Below are 19258 nucleotides of genomic sequence, written 5' to 3'. Positions count from 1 at the left end.
CAGAAAGGTGTTAAGAATAGAGAGGTCCAGGATAGGACGCCAGGAGTTTTCTTTTATGGGTACCAGAAAAAGTTTTTAGCAAAAACCTTGTCCTCTTAGTTCTGTTGGGACAGGTTGAAAAGCCTTGATACTGAGAAGAGAGAGAACCTGCTGTTGGGCCTCCACCCATTGATTTGGGGGGAGGTCTGGCCAACCATTTGGAGTTGTCAGTGTGTGGAAGTGGAATCTGTATCCTCGGAAAACTATGTTCAAAACCCATTTGTCCTCGGTAATGAGTTCCCAGTTTTTTGCATGCAGGGAAAGCTTTCCTCTTAAGGGAGCAAGTAGTTGAGCAGGGCTTGGAAGGATAAAGGTTAAGTCATTGTGCCATTTTTCCGTAGGGGGGGTGACTTACTACTCCCTGCTTTGGAAGTGGGAGCTCCCACTTCTTAGATCTGTGCGTAGCCTGAGACTGAAGTCTTGGTGGTCTGCTGTTCCTGGGTTTGGACTGAAGGCCTGGAAGGGACCGGAAAGGACCAGTTATTTGAAGGTCAATGCCTACAGAATCTGGGAGGCTGTACTTGAATAAAATCTTTAACAGTTTGCATAGATTTAGCTTTTTCCTCCATCCTTTTGAGGACTTCCTCTGCCTTGTTTCCAAAAAGGCGGTCTTGATTTAAGGGTGCATCCACTAATTTAGCTTTAACATAATCTGGCAAGTTTTGTTCCTTAAGCCAAGCATGCCTTCTAAGTACAGATCCAGTGACAGCAGCCCTGCAAGATGCTTCTAAAGCATCAAAACCACAATGCAAAGTATATTTACCAACTTGTTCTGCAAAATGCATTAAATCTGGCAAGTATTTCTGTTCAGCACAGTCAGGAATCATTTTTTGTTTAATTAGTCCCATAATATGTTGCGGATACTGTAACATATGAAACTAGCAATTTAAAGCCCTAATGGCCAAAGTAGCAGAAGTGCATACCTTCTTACCCTATCTGTCTAAGACTCTAGAATCTCTATCAGAAGGGCTAGGATTTTTGGCAGCAGTAGCCTTAATGCCTTTTGGTCCTTGGGAAATGGTCTCTGGATCCGCAGTAGGATTCTTGAAGAGAAACTTGTCAGGTATTCTGGGAGGTGGAAGTAAAGTGTCTGGGGTAAGGCTAGATTCCAAGAAAACATCATCTACAACAGCCAGAACAGGAGGGATAGCTAGAAGCCTGTGCTGAGGCAGGAGTAAGAATTCCCCAAGTCTCTTTTTGGACTCAGAATAGTCCTGGCTTTCCCAGCAGAAATGCTCCCTAAGGGTACGCAAGGTTTCACCAAAAAATGTATCTTCTGGAGGGGAAGCAGAGGGAATGGAATCCTCTGCATCAGAATCCTCATAAGTAGATAAGGGCAAATCCTGGTAATCAGAAGGAACGGAGATCAGATTCCTGATCAGAAGAATCGGAAAGAAAATCAGTTCCAGGTCTCAGAGGGGGAAGGCTGGCTTCCCCTAATTAAGGTAATAAGGTCTTCAGTCACCCTAAGCATTTGATTTTAAGGCATATGGGCCTGAGGTCAGTGGTTTGGTCATTTGTTTTCTAGGCGTAGTGCAGGTTTTAGGCCTGAGGAATTTGGTACTTCTAGTTGGAAACGATGCCGTCGGTTTAATATGAAAGTCTGTATGCCTGAATATACCTTCAGAAGCCAGTGCCTGCACAGCGTCTCCGGACCCATCCAAAGTAGAAACATCCACAGGTTCCACAGTCGAAGAAGCATCTTGCGGCATACCAGACTCTGAATGGGTCTCAGTAGAGGCCTGCGAATCTGTAGTAGCGGGTATCAGGGGCTGCAAAAGTGCCTCACTGAGTAGTCAGACTGGCGATTATCTTAATGGAAGCTTCGTCGGCAGTTTTGGACCTATACGGTCTGTCTCTGCCTTTATCCTGTTTTTTTGGAAGATTGGTAGTCAGATGGCTTAACGAAGCCATTTCGGAGTTTGGAGATCGAGAACAAAAGTATTTAGCTGCAAAAATAGCCCAACGACAAATAGTTCAGGCGTTGAACAAGGCACAAAGCTGACAGCGAAGGATATCGTGGTCTGGGCCTAAACAGGTGATGCAGTAAGAATAAAAATCTCTATGAGGTATTTGCTTTCCACAGGCAAGATAATTGTTAATTTTTCTGACATCGCTTAGAGCAAGAAAAAAGGATCCCCAATGGGGTACATATCTTTGTTTTTGAAGACTTCGGGTCTGAAACTCAAACGAAAATTTCAGGAGTTGGCCGACCGGCACTTGCGAACTGCTTCTGCTTCGGGCACCGCATGGCAAGAAAGACTGATGTAATGGCATTGGCTGCATGTTTTATATCCGACGACCTGATGTCATGGAAGAAGTGACAGCATCCGACGCAGAAATCCGAACACTGATATTCAGGCCGGCTGAGGGCTACCTGCAGTCAAATAACCCAAATGTGATGACTGCAACAGTGAAACATGAAGAACATCCAATGCTGTCTTGGTCAGAAGGGAGTCACCAGCAGGATTTTTGGTTTCTCCTCCTGTATTTTCAGAACTTTGTGAATCAGAGAAAATGGAGGGAAGGCATAAAGGAACATTCCCTCCCAAGAAAAGGAGAAGACATCTACATTCACACCTGTGAATGAGGGAGCCTTGAGCAGGAGAGGGGCATCTGTTTGTTCTGGAGGGAAGCAAACAAAACTGCCTGAGGAATACCCCACCTATGGATAGATCCAGAAATACATCCCTGTGGAGTATCCATTCGTGAGAAGGTGATAAGGCTCTGCTTAGGGAGTCTCCTATCCCGTTTTCTTCTGATGGGATGTAGACTGCTTGCAAGTGAAATTGAAGATCTGCGGCCATGGACCAAACTTTATTGCTAGACTGCAGAGGGGGTAAAGACTTCGTTCCTCCTGTTTATGTACCACAGGACAGTCGCATGTTGTGACAATTTGCAGGGTGCCTAGCAGAAGCATCTGTTGAAAGGTCTGCATAGCCAAGGATAAGTCCTTTAGCTTTCACAGACTGATGTGGTCCTTCCTTTCCTGAATAGATCACTCCCAATGAACTTAGTGCTGATAGTTGAAATGGTGAATGATGGCTCCCCAACCTAAATCTAACAAGTCTGTGTACAGATGCTGCTTGGATAGGGGTAGCTGCAATGGTACCCCTTGACTCAGGATAATGGTGGCAACCCACCATGAGAGTTACTCCTTTAAGCATGGAAGGAGTAAGTTTTGTATCCAAGGGATGACCGTGTTGGCTCCAAGGAGTTTCTCAAAACCACCAGAAACTTCATCATGTGCATTCTGGCAAGAGGGATCATGGGAATCAGGGAAGCCATGTACCTTAGCAGCCTGAGTAAGTCCCTTGTTGTGATGGATGCTAGAGGTAGCAGGGAGTGAGAGCTGAGAAAAACTCTTCTGTGGAGGAACAAAGACTGACATCAAGTCTGTCCTAATCCTGCACCCCGGGAAGACAAGGTCTTGGGACAAAGTCATTTGAGACTTTGGGCCATTTAGTGTAAAGCCTAGGCTTTGTAGGAACCTGCACACCATGTCCAAGTGTTGGGAGAGGATGAGTGGATCCTGGTGTAGAATAAGGTGGTCAGCTAAGTAGGGATAAATCTGTATGCCCTGCAGTGTGCAACGGCTGGGGCTAGGCACTTTGTGAAGACTCTTGGCACTGTGGAGAGGCCAAAGGGTAAGGTAGGAAACTGAAAATGAGAAGAACCCAGAGAGAAACAAATATCTTCTGTAAGGGGGAAAGATGGGGATATGTAGGTAAGCATCCTTCAAATCCAGGGAGACCACGAAGGCTTGCTGAGGTATGAGGGGAAGGAAGTGCTGTAAAGTTAGAATTTCGAAAGTAGGCACTTTGACGAAGAGATTGAGGTGGGATAAGTCGAGGATGCATCTCCAAGGACCAGCTTTTCTTAGAACCAGAAACATCCTTGAATAAAATTTCTTGGCTGACTGATCCGCTGGTATTGGTTCTACAGTAACCGGAGATAGAAGTTAGCAGAGGATGGGTGAGAGTCGGTGTTGAGGGGGTTGTGGTATCCCCTGTAAGGGAGGGGTAGCCCACTAGGTGATAAAGTAACCCCCTCTTGATGATGGAAAGCACCAACTTGTCCGAGGTGACTTTCTGCCAGGAGGGTAGGAACAGGGTAAGACTTAGGGATGGGGGGGTAGGGCTGGTTAAGGGAGGAGTCTCACAGTGGAAGAGCTCTGCCTGTGTCTGGCTGCCTCCAAAAGGAGGATACAGTGTAGGTGGTAGAAGACCTCGGAGCAGATTGATTTCTAGTACGTCTGCGTTCCCTGGACTGAGTAGAAGAGTGAGGGGACTGTTGCTTGACAAAGCTAGGTTTCTGAGGGCAATTTCTATGAAATCTGGGTACAGGTGAGACTAGCAGATGTTTTAAGTTTTGTAAGTCTTTGCCTTTTTACAGGTTCATAGGTAGGTACTAGGCTATCGGCTCTGGGGCCTACATAAGCCTAGCCAAAAAGGTTCCCTGGCTTGCACCACCCAAGAAAATTATTTTCCTGTGCCCCTGTCAAGCAGTGCCACAGAAGTGATCCCCGGGGTGAATTTTGTATTTCCCATCCAGTCGTTAATTTTTTTCTTAAAGAGGGCTAATGAGGAGCTTTGCTTGACATGAATGGGTAGTTTATTCCAGAGTACAAGTCTCTGGGACAAAAAATGTAACAAACTAGCAGTAAAAACGCCAACATCCGCTCATCCAGAACGCAACAATGTTGCAATAGCTGCCTTCAAACTGAGTCCAGTAAAATATCCAAAGTAAATATCACCACAATCGTGGTAAAAAGTTGCAAAGTCATTTATTGAGATAAAAACAAGTAAACATTAAGCGCTTTCACTGACACAGTGAGCTTCATCAGAACAATTAGACCAACTGACACAAAGTGTTTAGTTCCTTTGGCGCCAATTCCACTTAAAGTGACACTGCACTTATTAATACAATTCATACATGCCAATTCATAACAAATGTAAAACTTTATACTAAAAAGAATTGCCTGCTGCAAAATCTACCAATACTTTACAAATTGGTGTAACTGTCTGTACCAAAATATAAAAATATGTATAAAAAATAGTACTACAAAAAATGTGTAACATCCATTATATAAATTATCTACCCTAATGGTAATCTACTGCATGATCTAAAAAAGACATAAATATCTAATAAAATTGTCCTATCTAATATTAAGTAAAGGTTTGATGGAAATATGGTCGTTAAGACCTGGTGTAGCGGCATCAGTTAGCAATTGCCACCAAACTTCTTTATATGCAAGTATACATTTGTAATCACCACCTTTGGGATCCATTACAACATTTTCCAATATAGCAAAATTAAAAATAAGCTCTGTACCATATTTTTCTACATGCCTATATAAGGCATTATTTATGTCCTTCGTCCTTCTACCATTAGGGTAGATAGTTTATATAATGGATGTTACACTTTAGTACTATTTTTTCATACATATTTTTATATTTTGGTACAAACAGTTACACCAATTTTTTAAAGTATTGGTAGATTTTGTAGTAGGCAGTTCTTTTCAGTATAAAGTTTTATATTTATGAATTGGCATGTATGAATTGTATTAATAAGTGCGGAGTCACTAAGTGGAATTGGTGCCAAATAAACTATTTAAACACTTTGTATCAGCTGGTCTAATTGTTCTGATGAAGCTCACTTTGTGTAAGTGAAAGCGCTTAACGTTTGTTTTTATCTCAATAAATGACTTTGCAACTTTTTACCACGATTGTGGTGATATTTACTTTGGATATTTCTACTGGACTCCGTTTGAAGGTAGCTATTGCAACATTGTTGTGTTCTGGATGAGCAGATTTTGGCGTTCTTTTACCGCTAGTTTGTTACATTTTTTGGTGTGGACTGAACGCTTTCTCTTTAGTTTCAGTTGTTGTTTCTATGGAGTCCAAACACAACATTACCACTGCACCTTCACCCATTAAGAAGGAAGAATTTTGGAAACTTCAGTCGGAAGTTTCCTTACTTAGGGGTGATGTGAGCAAGTTATCTTTGCTGTCGTTTTTTGGAGCCAGTACAGGCGGCAATGCTGAACGCAATGATGCTACTAACATTAAGGGCTCTAAGAATTTAAACAGTGACCGTAGTCCCAATTTCAAAATAGTGGATTTGGGTCGCACAGTTGGTTCTGACCCTGTAGATGGTGGAAGGATACCTAGAGATGGTTTGATTTTGGTCACCTCTTCTCCTGAAATATCCAATGGACAAAGGCAAGAACAAACAAGCTTTGAAGGAATAGACTTACCTGTTTTACACAATCAAGTACAGCCTAGTAACAGCAGGCTCATGCCCACAGACTACCTTCGATTTTTCTTTTGGAAATTTAACTGAAGAGGCCAGAAGGACTGGTACCATGCCTAAAAAAACACAACTTATGCATACTTATTTTAATGCTAACACTAAGAGCAGTGGCGACAAAGGTACTGTACATTCTAATAAGCATGACGAATGTGCAAAATTGACAGAGGGTAATAAGGAAGTTTATTTAAAAAAATTTTTTGATAACCATTGTGCTTTTGACATTTCTGTCGACAATGCTAATGAGCATTTTGACCCTCAATTTGAAGGGCACTTTGAAAGATTTAATTTATATGTCGGGGAAAAAACTAAACATTAATGCCATCAAATTGGACAATGCATATTTGTCTAAATGTATTGATACCAACATTGTACCTATGGGTTTACGTTTTTTTAAGACTCCCATGGGGATTGAAATGTCTAGTGCTAATAAGAAAGAATTTAACCAATTATTCGACTCTTTTGGAATACAATACATAAAATTGTTAATCAAATGTAATGATGAAAAATTATGTAGATGTATTAATGAAGTTGAGCAACTGAATGACATTACTCTTAAAGAGCTTATGTTTATCAATTGGGAAAAATTATATGTGAAACAATTCGAATTGGCTGATTTGAAAACCAAACTCATATGAAAGGAAAAGTAAAAAAAATGAAACAAGACACTGAACAGTATAGGATGGGTCAGGCCTATCAATGGGGAGGGGGACACCACCCAGACAGGCCTGATATGGACAATCCACATTACCATAGCACAAATAAATCCCTTAAGGGTACCCATTTTTATGACAAGACGAATGATTATGGAGAACAGCACAATAAGGGTAATTCAAATTTTCATCAGGGATGGAAAAACAGAAAACAGATTGGAAAAGGGGAGGAAAATGGAGGAAAGAGCTTTTATCATCAGGAAGGGGGAAAAGGGAGAAATTGGTAGTGGACATAAGGAATGATCATTCAGAGGGGTCCTATGCTGACCCAGACATTGTGACTGATGGTGTAACATTTTGTTACAACCTATTTAAAATCTACAATTATACACATATCCCCTTGGACAAAACACACTTTAAATCTACTATCTAAGGGAAAAGTATATTACCACAACCAATTTTAGATTGGTGGACTAAGTGAATTTAAGCTTTTTATTAGAAAATTGAATCTGGCACTGTTATTTAAGGATAATATAGATCAACCTGTGTGCAAGACAGATGTCCTTAAGAAAAAAAAAAAAAAAAAAAAAAAAAGAGTACATTTGTTCCACCTATGAACCCCAGTGTTTAGATTTACGATAGGATGGTAACAGATTTATCAGACACAAAATCAGGTTGCCAAGAAAAAGATGAGAAGCAATCTATCCCGTGATGAACAAAACAGAGTTGAGAACCAATAACATACAGGTAATGAAACCTGATAAGAGTGGTGGTGGTGGTGGTGGGGGGGTTGTCATTTATGATAGTATGGAATACAGTACCAAAATGCATGACATTCTACCTGCATCTGGAAACTATCTCCTTAAATGAAAAATATAGCTTATAGGCGAACTGATTTGCATATTGAGGAATTCTTATTGGATAGACAGATAACTGAAGATACATATAATTATCTCAGAGTTGATTACCCTTAAATGGCCACTTTAGTAGGCATACCAAAAATCCATAAGGATATCAGTAACCCACCATTCTGGCCTATAATATCAGACAGCAAGTCTAAAACTTTCCCATTAGGCGTAGTAGTAGACACTATGCTTAAACACTTATATGGTGAAGTTACTCAAATGGTTAAAGACTCGTGGGAATTCTTAAAAAATTATCCGGATGACATTTGGAAACAAGGATATTTGCATCTAATGATGTAGTGGATTTATTCTTATGCATACCTAAAGAAGAAGGAATGGAAGCCTTCACTAACGGTATAAGGAAATAGAGTCACCTTGAATGGGATAAGGTTTGTTTGGTACTGGAACTTATGTCTATAGTTCTAGACCATAATTATATCTATTATGAAGGCAAATTATTTAGACAAACCAAAGGTGTTGCTATGGGGGTGGCTTATGCCCCCATATTCGCAAATTTGGTTATGCTTGATTGGGAAGAGACCACTATTTTAACAGTGAATATTATGGAAATATCAAATACTACTCACGTTTTCTAGATATTTATATTTTGTGGGAAGGTGACCAAGATACATTCAACAAATTCATTGAATTTTTAAATAGTGGGTTTTTGAAGTTCACATCCACTAGTAGTGAAGGAGTTGCCTACTTAGATACAATTATATTGAGTACTGAGGATGGTTTCACGTCTAGAATATATAGGAAAAATACATTCACTAATTCTTATTTAGAATACACTAGCAATCATCTTAAAAAATTGATGCACAATATTTTTAAGGGACAGTGCATCAGAGCTGTAAGGATGACTTCTGAACAAGCAGATATGGTATGTGAACTGAGATACATAACTGATCTATTTAAAGAAAGAGGATATGACCAGACTATGATGAGGGATGTTAAAGAATATGTTATAAGTGAATGGGGAAAGAAATATACTCCACCATGGGATCTAACAGAAAAGGTGTGGATAAGGTTAAAGATACCAACTGTATGAAGACCCCTAAAGTGCTTAGCAGGGCTTGCGTCTTACAATATGGATCACATACAAACAAAACAAAAGCCATATTAACAGATTACTGGAATGTCTTAATGGTGGACCAGAATTTGACAGACACTTTGGGCCCTAAACCTGCTTTTGTATACAAGATGGGGAAAAATATTAAAGCTTATTTGGAAAGGGGTATAAGAGACATAGGGTTGGACAACAGTACTAAGCACATGTCAAAATGTGGCACTTGCAATCAATGCCATGCCATAAATGACGAAGGCACTGTTTTGGATATCATTAAGACAAGATTGAGGTTTAAACAGGGAAATTGTAATTCAAAGTTTACTTATTTAGCAAAATGTAAGACTTTTCCAGGATACTATATAGGAAAAACAGAGAGGTATTTTAAGAAACTGATATATGCACACCTTTATAGTATCAGGACGAAGGACATAAATAATGCCTTATATAGGCATGTAGAAAAATATGGTAGAGCGCATATTTTAAATTTTGCTATATTGGAAAATGCTGTAATGGATCCCAGAGGTGGTGATTACAAATGCATACTTGCATATAAACAAATTTGGTGGCAATTGCTAACAGATGCCACTACACCACCAGGTCTTAACGACCATATTTCCATCAAACCTTTACTTAACATTAAATAGGACAATTTCATTAGATATTTATATTTCTTTTTTAGATCATGCAGCAGATTACTATTAGGGTAGATAATTTATATAATGGATGTTACACTTTTTTTAGTACTATTTTTCATACATATTTTTATATTTTGGTACAAACAGTTACACCAATTTGCAAAGTATTGGTAGATTTTGTAGCAGGCAATTCTTTTCAGTATAAAGTTTTATATTTGTTATGAATTGGCATGTATGAATTGTATTAAGTGCAGTGTCACTAAGTGGAATTGGCACCAAAGAAACTATTTAAACACTTTGTATCAGTTGGTGTAATTGTGCTGATGAAGCTCACTGTGTGAGTGAAAGCACTTAACGTTTACTTGTTTTTATCTCAATAAATGACTTTGCAACTTTTTACCACGATTGTGGTGATATTTACTTTGGATATTTCTACTGGACTCAGTCTGAAGGCAGCTATTGCAACATTGTTGTGTTCTGGATGAGCGGATGTTGGCGTTCTTAGTTTGTTACATTTTTTGGTGTGGACTGAACGCTTTCTCTTTAGTTTCAAGTCTTTGGGACAGGAAACTGTCCCTCCAGCATGTTCTGTTTATTGGGGTGACAAGGTTTAGATCCCTGGAGAATGTGGCTCAGAGAGACTGGGATTTCTTCCTTTGGAAGCCTGTCATGGTCCTTATCCTTCGTTTCTTGGGGATATCCGAAGCCTGAAGATCAGTGGATACCATACAGACAAACTTAGGCCAAACTCCGAAATGCTTAGCTAAAAGTTTAGCCTGAAAACGAATAGTACGCGGATTAAAGGAAGCACAGAGATCAAAATTAGGAACGTCTTGGTCATGGCCTAAACAAATAGTCAGAAAAAAACTCTCTGCAAGTAGGAACAGGTGCAAAGCAGGAACTGATTCAAGAAGACAAAAAATGCCAGCACCAAATGCAGTGAAAAGCACCAAATAAGACTAATACATAAGTATTTTATTAAAGTATAATATACATCCCAGACCGGTTTCAGCCAACAGGCTTTCCTCAGTGGGAATGAAAGTAGTTACAACTGTGAAATGACGCACATGTATATATAACATGAACCATCCAATAGGATTCTTCCCAAAGTGTTTTTTCCAACATACAAATTTGCTTCCTGTGTGGAGAATGAAAAGTTATGCAATAAAACCACATTATTAATGCATAATGTACCAAATAAAAAATAAAGAATGAGAATAAAACACATTATAAATGGTCATTCAAACTGGGTGAAAACAAAGCACCCAGTTTAATGATCCAATACTTCTCTTTTTTAGCAAGGATTGAATGCCATCTTTGCGTGTTGGATCTGTCACCAAGAATCCTGTCAATAATAGTGAACTGGAATCTGGCTGAGGTGTGGTGTAGTCAATGTCTGTATAGAGCCATTGGTCTCTCTCTTGGTTCGTATGTCACTACGATGCTCAACATAAAATGAGCCACATGTACATATTTGCAAGGTACACCACCCAATCACCGTTACAATTGCCAAAACATTTTACAAAAAATTTAGAGCTAGGGGTTACAATGAGCCAGACATCCAGGGTGCTCAACAAGTTGCCTCCAACTCAACTAGAACCTCACTTCTTACATATTGTGGTAAAACTCATACTGAACAGGAAGAATCTATTCGGTTCATCACATTTGGATGAAATATTAACTTCATCAGGAATGTTATGTTCAAACATTGGAACATTCTTACTGCTAATGATGAACTTACACCTCTGATTGGTGATGTAAGTATGGATATAGAAGAGGCAGGACACTTAGGTCATTTTTTTTTTCACATTTTAAAAGGGTAAGCTCGGCTGGAGCTATACACCACCAATTAACCATGTTAGGTGACAAATTATGGGGCACTTACAACTGTGGTCAATGCTCATAATGTCCAATTAATTTCACATCCGAACAGTTCACCAGCAAAAACACTGACAGGATTTATGACATTAAATTTTTTGGCAACTGTAACAGTGACTGGGAGGTGTACCTTGCAACATGTACATGTGGCTCATTTTATGTTGGACAAACATCACGACCATTTCGTTTACGTATGTCTGAGCATCGTAGTGACATACGAACCAAGAGAGAGACCAAGGCTCTATACAGACATTGCTCACACCACAACTCAGCCAGATTCCAGTTCACAATTATTGACAGGATTCTTGGTGACAGATTCAACAAGCAAGGATGGCATTCAATCCTTACTAAAAAAGAGAAGTATTGCATCATTAAACTGGGTGCTTTGTTTTCACCCAGTTTGAATGACCACTTATAATGTGTTTTATTCTTATTCTTTATTTTTTGTTACATTATACATTAATAATGTGGTTTTATTGCATAACTTTTCATTCTCTTTTCATTCGCCACACAGGAAACAATTTGAAAGTTGGGAACAACACTTTGGGAAGAATCCTATTGGATGGTTCATGTTATATATACATGTGCGTCACTTCAAAGTTGTAACTACTTTCATTCCTACGGAGGAAAGCCTGTTGGCTGAAACCGGTCTGGGATGTATATTATACTTTAATAAAATACTTGTGTATTTAAATTATTAGTCTTATTTGGGGCTTTTCACTGCATTTGGTGCTGGTGTTTTTTTGTCTACTAAACAAAAAATACAATAGGAATGAAAATCTCTATGTGGAATCTGCTTTCCACACTAGACAATTATTAACCTTTTCTGACATTCGTTAAGGCAAGAAAAGATGATCGCCAACGGGGTACTTAACTGTAGTTGACTTCAACTGTGTAGCTAGAATACAAAAAAGGTAAATTGCCGACCAGCACTTGTGCAAGAAATGCTTCTGCTTCAGGCTCCGCCGCAAGACAAAGGAAGTGATGTCAGCTGCCTCCTTTTGTAACGGATGCCCTGACATCCTTTACAAAAGACGACAGCCATCATTACTTACCTTTGGTATTCTGGCGAATCGAGGGCTACCGGTAGTTGGATAACCCATTGGTTGGGACTGCAACAGTGAAACATGATCAATGACCTCCTTTTTTTCTAGAGGAGAACCCTTTTGTGATGAGGTGTGCCATGTAGAAGGATTTCCTGACTACTGTGGCGATGTTATCAAATGACAGACTACTGCCCACCTGTGTCCTGAGGTCTCATCACAGTTTCAGTGCTTTGTGAGCTACTGCCTATGTGGTAGTTCATGGGTACAGAGTTTTTCCCCAAAGGGGATGACAATGCACTTCTTGGCATCGAGTTTTAGGCCATGACTTTGACACCAACCACCTGTCTCTGCGAGGCCCTTTTGTAGAATGTCTACAATCATTAGGTGATTCTATTATGGTTCCCAGTTTGCAGTCATTTGTGAACTTTGTTAGCCAAAGACCTTTTGTGTTGGCCTGCACTTCAGAGAAGTAGATGCCGAACAGGAAAGGACCCAGGACCAAACCCTGTGGTACTCCACTCGTCACAGGTCTGAAGCAGGACTTTGAGTCGGCTACTTTTACTGTGTGGGTTCTGTCAGTGAGCCAGTTGGCCACCCATCTTGTGACATAGGGATTTTTGCCCAGTTTAGTGAGTTTATCTATAACTCCAGAGTGGGGGATGGTATAGAAAGCCTTGGCAAGGTCAAGATAGGCTGTGTGCACTACCTTTCCCTCGTCTACGGCACTAGTGACTGCTTCAAAGAAGTCAGTCAGGTTTAGTAGACATGCTCTACCTTTTACAAACCCAAACTGAGTGGGGTCCAGGATTTGGAGGTTACTTATGTCTGTTTATAAGCTCCAAGATGATATGTTCCATGGCCTTGCAGACCAAGCTCGTCAGGCTAATGGGGCGGTGGAGTAGGATAACAGTCGCTGTGCGCCATTCAGTAGGCACATACCCTGAAGTGAGGCTATGACTGAACATGGTACTTAGGTGGGGTGCCAGTTTGCTCTGTAGTTCGTGCAGTACGCAGCCTGGGATGATGTCTGGTCCCATGAATGCTGTGTTCTTGGCTTTGGAAAGTGAGGTCTTTACTTGCTCATCCATGATTACAGGGGCTTTGCATTAGTCTGGTATTAAGATGGGCCCTCTGGAGGGTGAGAGGGAGCTAAAGTTAGCACTGAAAAAGAAGTTCTGTACCTACCATAACGTTCCATGTTAGTCGTCTTCATCTCGCATTCTTTCTTGCTGGTTGGGATCGGAGCCGATACTCAGCTCCGACTCGGCCATCTTCTATAGCTCGAGAGCGGTTTACTGGCTCGAGACTACCCCTTATCCCATGATGCCTAGCACTAGCTACCCAGATCTCGTTTGTAATAGCTAACCCCAGACACAGCCAGAGAATCAACCTGTCCAGACAGGTTAAGCAAACCTGTCATACTCTCTCAGTCAGTACAGGAAACAACCCAGAGACCACTCAGCCAGTGAGACCAAAACTCCTCTCGATCCAACAGGACAGGGGGGACAGAGGGTGGGACGCAAGAAAGAAGGCGAGATGAAGACAACTAACATGGAACGTTATGGTAGGTACATAACTTAAGTTGTCTATCTCGCCTTCGTTCTTGCTGGTTGGGACAGCGTCCCTAGCACCTACAATCCTGGGCGGCTCACTGGAACAGACTCTTCAGAACAGTGGAACCAAAGTCAGCTCTGCTCCTGGAGACCATATCTAGCTTGTAATGAGAAATAAAGGTATGAGGATTTGCCCACGTAGCGGCTACACAGATAGAATCCTGGGCAACCTAGAGTGGAAGGCCACAGAGGTGGCCAAAGCCCTAGTAGAATGACCTTTTGGTTTGATAGGCAACTCTGTTTCTCAATTGATAAATGAAAGTAATAATGTGAGACAACCACCTGGATAAGGTCACTTTGGAAACTGGGAGACCTTGTTTGCCTAAGGTGCAGGAAAGGAATAGTTGGTCCGACTTCCTTATATCCTTAGTCCTATGCAAGTAGAAACGCAATTGTCTATGAACGTCCAATTAATGTAATTTGTATTCTGCCTTGTTGGTGTGGTTAGGGAAAAACAGGAAGGTCTATAGATTGGTTTAAATTGTTTTCATAGCAGACTTTTGGAAGGAAAGAGGTATTAGTCCTCAGAGCAACCCTGTCCTTATGAAAAACCAAGTATGGGGACGAACACATAGTACCTGAAGTTCAGAGACGCATCTGGCTGAATAGCTACCAGAAAAAGTGTTTTCCAAGATAGAAACTTAACGGAGCAGGATGCTGCAGGTTCAAAGGGGGGCATAATTAAGGAGGTTTGTACCAAATTAAGGTCCCAAGGAGGAGGGGGATCTCTCACTGGAGGTCTAAGGAGAGTAGTCCCTCTTAAAAAGGCTTTACAGAGCTTATGAGACAATGTCCGAATTAGACAACCCAACATGAAAGTTAGAAACAGCCGTCACCTGAACCCTGATTGTAGCAGAAGCGGACCCAGAATGAAAAAGCTGTGCTAGGAACGCCAAAATTTCGTGGACTGGTGCTGAAAAAGGATCTACGTTCCTAGCCTCTGCCCAACAAGAAAAAAGTACAGTTTTGTACCTACCATAAATGTAGATGTTCCAGGCTCTACATTGCTGCAGTCATAACCTGTGGGTAGTCCGCTGTCCTCGATCGGCCCGAATACCAAAGAGCTGGGCTGGCGCCGGTCACTGTCGCCTAGAGCTGACATCAGTACGTAGTAGTACATAAGCGCATGACCGACGCCATATCCTCAGTCTTTCTTGCCCCAGATGTCAGAAGGCCTAAGAAGGAAAGAAGGTAAGAGCCAAAAAAGTAAACACAGCAACCACAAACTATAGAGGGGAAGGAGGGAGGGAAAATAGGACTGCAGCAATGTAGATCCTCGAACATCTACATTTATGGTAGGTACAAAACTGTACTATGTTCTTCGTCTCACATTGCTGCAGTCATAACCTGTGGGTAGAATCCCAAAGCAAAGGAAAAGGGAGGCTGGCAAACTAAATAGCATTAGGAGCTGCTAACATGCCCTGTAAAACTGCAGTGGCAAACCCAGCCCTGGACTTGGAATAAAGAGGGAGATGGTAATGCTTAGTAAAAGTGTGTACTGAACTCCAAGTAGCTGCCTCCAAAATATCCTTAGTAGCTACACCCCTCAAAACAGCAGTAGATGTGGCAGTAGCCCTAGTAGAATGAGGTCTGATCCCAGCAGGAACATTCTTCCCATGATGAGAATAACAAAAAGCAATACATAGACCAATCCACTTTGAAATAGTCTGCTTTGAAACCGCTTTCCCTTGTAAACCCAAAGCAAAAGAAACAAATAACTGATGAGTCTGTCTGAACTCCTTAGTTCTGCTCAAATAGTAACGTAACTGCCTGTGGCTGTCCAAAGAATGCAAGACTTTTTCCCCCTTATTTTGGGGATCAGCATAAAAAGTAGGCAAATGAATAGACTGGTTCAAGGCCACATTAGAAATCACTTTAGGCATAAAAGTAGGGTTAGTTCGCAAAGAAACTCTATCCTTATGAAATATCAGAACGGGTTCAACTGCCATGAGTGCCTGCAATTCAGATACCCTCCTAGCAGAAGTAATGGCCAACAAAAAAGCAGTGTTCCAAGACAAAAACTTCAATTCAGACGTAGCTGCAGGTTCAAAAGGAGTTAAAGTAAGCTTTTCCAACACAAAATTGAGATCCCAGGAAGGAGTAGGAGCTCTACGTGGGGGTCTCATATTCTTTGCCCCTCTAAGAAATTGTTTGAACAAAGGGTGAGAAAATAAAGGAGGGTCACAATCATAGTGAGCAGAAATGGCTGCAGCATGAACCTTCACAGAAGAGAATGACAAACCCTTGTCCAGTAACTCAGCAAGATACTGTAGTGCAAAACTCAAATTAGGCACTGAAACATCAAAGCCCGTTGCTGTGCTCCAAAGAAAAAACCTCTTCCATTTATCAGCATAAACTTTTCTGGTACTAGGCCGCCTGGCTTCCAAAATGACATCTAAAACCTGTTGAGGAAGCTGAGACTCCACCGGCACCATCACAGAATACGCCAGGCTGTCAGATGCAGGGACTGCACCCGAACATTGAGAAAATGATTGTTTGACTGGGATAACAAATGAGGAACCTGTGGCAGAAGCCAAGGAGGCTCCTGAATTAAACTCCTCAGCAGAGGATACCAATGCTGACGTGGCCAATCTGGTGCAATTAGAATCATGCAAGGCTTGTCCCGCCTGACTTTCAAGAGTACCTTGGGAAGAAGAGGCAGAGGAGGAAAAGCATAAACGTGAAGGTTGCTCCAACTGAAAGACAGAGCATCCACTTTCCAAGCATTTGGGTGGAACATCTTTGTGCAAAATTTTGGCAGTTGAAAATTCAGTGGAGAAGCGAACAGATCTATGTCTGGAGTTCCCCAAGCCACGGTCAAATGTTTGAATACCTGAGGATGCAGTTTCCACTCGTGGGGATCCACAATTTGCCTGCTCAATACATCTGCTAGGGAGTTCTGTGCTCCTGGCAGAAACCGTGCTTGAAGACTGATTTGCAAACCCAGAGCAGTCTCCCACAAAATCATTGCTTGTCTGCAAAGAGGGTAGGAATGGGTTCCCCCCTGCTTGTTGATGTACCACATGACTGTTGTGTTGTCTGTTTGAATTAACACCTGTCCTGGCTGAAGTAGGTCCTTGAAGGCCATCAAAGCAAATTGGACTGCTAACATCTCCTTCATGTTGATATGCAAATGTAGTAGTTTGGGAGGCCACATGTCTTGTATCCATTTCCCATTGAAGTGTGCTCCCCAAGCCAAGTCAGAGGCATCCGTCGTTAGGATCTGACTCGCCTCTGGTCGGGTCACAGAGAGTCCTTTGTTTAGGTGACATTCCTGAGCCCACCACAAGAATTCCTTCTGGATGCAAGGTATAATCGGAATGACAGTGTCCAATCCGTGGCACTGTTGCATCCACACACTTGAGATACCATTGTAGCTTCCTCATATGCAGTTTGGCATTGGGAAGTACTAGAATGCAAGATGCCATGAACCCCAAGGCTTGAAGGACTGTCCTTGCAGTCAGCCTGGAAATTACTGATAACTGCTGGAAGTATAGAGGAGTTCTTTGTTTGTCCGGGGTCAGAAATGCCATCCGAGAAGCTGTATTCAGTCTCACACCCAGAAAGCACATGTCCTGAGAGGGCAGTAGACTGGACTTTATTTCATTCACAGAATACCCTAGGCACCTTAAAATTGCCATTACATACTGAAGATGTTGTAGTAACTTGTCTTTGTTTTGAGCAAGAATCAGGCAATCGTCCAGATAAGGATAAATTTGTATTCCTCTCTGTCTGAAAAAATCTGGGCGCAGTAGATAAACCAAAGGGCAATGCAGAGAACTGATAATGAAAAGTACCAGCCCAAAATCTCAGGAATCTCCTGCAGCTGGGCCTGATAGGGATGTGAAGATAGGCCTCTGAGGTCCAGGGTTACCATCCAGAGGTCTTCGCCTAGCATAGGCAGAAGTTGTTGTAATGTTAACATCTTGAACTTTGGAATGTCTAGGTAGGTATTGAGAATGGACAAATCCAGAATTGGCCTCCAAGTGTTTCCTTTCTTTGGCACTAGGAATAAACGGGAATAAAAACCTAGGCCTACTTCTGACGGAGGGACCACCTGAATTGCCCCCATCTGTAAAAGAAAATAAATTTGCTTCTGGGCCTCCAACCTTTGCTGAGGAGGCACATCCGGCATGCCTTTGAAAGGAGGAAAAGTGTGAAAATAAAACTTGTACCCGTGATTTATTATATCCAACACCCATTTGTCCTGGGTGACCAAATGCCAGTTTTGTTTGAAAAGTCCCAACTTTCCTCCTAGAGGAGCTGCCAGTAGAGAAGGGTCTGGCAGCAGAAAATACAGGTCATTGGGTCTGTTTACGAAAAGGCTGACCCCTGCCCTCACCAGAAGACTGTGCAGGAGAGCTCCAAGTCCTAGGTCTGAAAGAATTGACCGGAGTTGTGAAAATATATTCAACAAAAAATTAAGTAAATTGAAACGTGATATTCAAGTGTACGAAAGGGGTGATGTTTATCCATTAGCAGAACGGGAGAGCCGTTCTAGTTCCACCCACAAGGGGAAAACCTATCGGAGACGAGAAAATTGTGACGTAGACCCACCGGAAGACAACGGAGGATATATTAGCCCTAATTCATCTGGAAGCGGCCCTTTAGGGGAAGGGCTGCGACGTTCAGAGAGATTAAGAAACCAGGGCCAATAGGACGAAGAGGACGACGCGGTATGGTCGGGAGCACGGTCAAAAAAGTACAGTTTTGTACCTACCATAAATGTAGATGTTCGAGGATCCACATTGCTGCAGTCCTAACTATTGGGTAGTCCGCTGTCCAGTCGGCCCGAATACCAAAGTATATGGCTGACGTCGGTCACGGCGCATTAGACTGACGTCAGTACGTCAGGGTACTAATGCGCATGACCGACGTCATATCCTCAGTCTTTTCTTGCCCCAGATGTCAGAAGACCCTAAAAAGACAAGGTCAAAACCAAAAACACCAAACATACCTGCACCAAAAATATATACAATATATACAAAGGTACCAGAATATAACCTCACCTACACAACCACCCCTAAACACAGAGGGGAAGGAGGGAGGGTAAATTGGACTGCAGCAATGTGGATCCTCGAACATCTACATTTATGGTAGGTACAAAA

General features: G+C 41.7%; 1 protein-coding gene across 1 annotated transcript in view; it reads right to left on the bottom strand.

Moving 5' to 3' along the window:
• The window catches only part of MED13 (mediator complex subunit 13), a 3555174-nt gene that overhangs the window by 2705542 nt on the left and 830374 nt on the right, over nt 1–19258 (bottom strand). The gene's annotated exons all lie outside the window — the stretch shown is intronic.

This window comes from Protopterus annectens, chromosome 13.part0 (assembly GCF_019279795.1).
Source record: "Protopterus annectens isolate FY-2018-M chromosome 13.part0, PAN1.0, whole genome shotgun sequence".
NCBI lineage: Eukaryota > Metazoa > Chordata > Ceratodontiformes > Protopteridae > Protopterus > Protopterus annectens.
The sequence above is the reverse complement of the archived record's forward strand: the minus strand, read 5'-3'. Positions and strand labels throughout refer to the sequence as shown.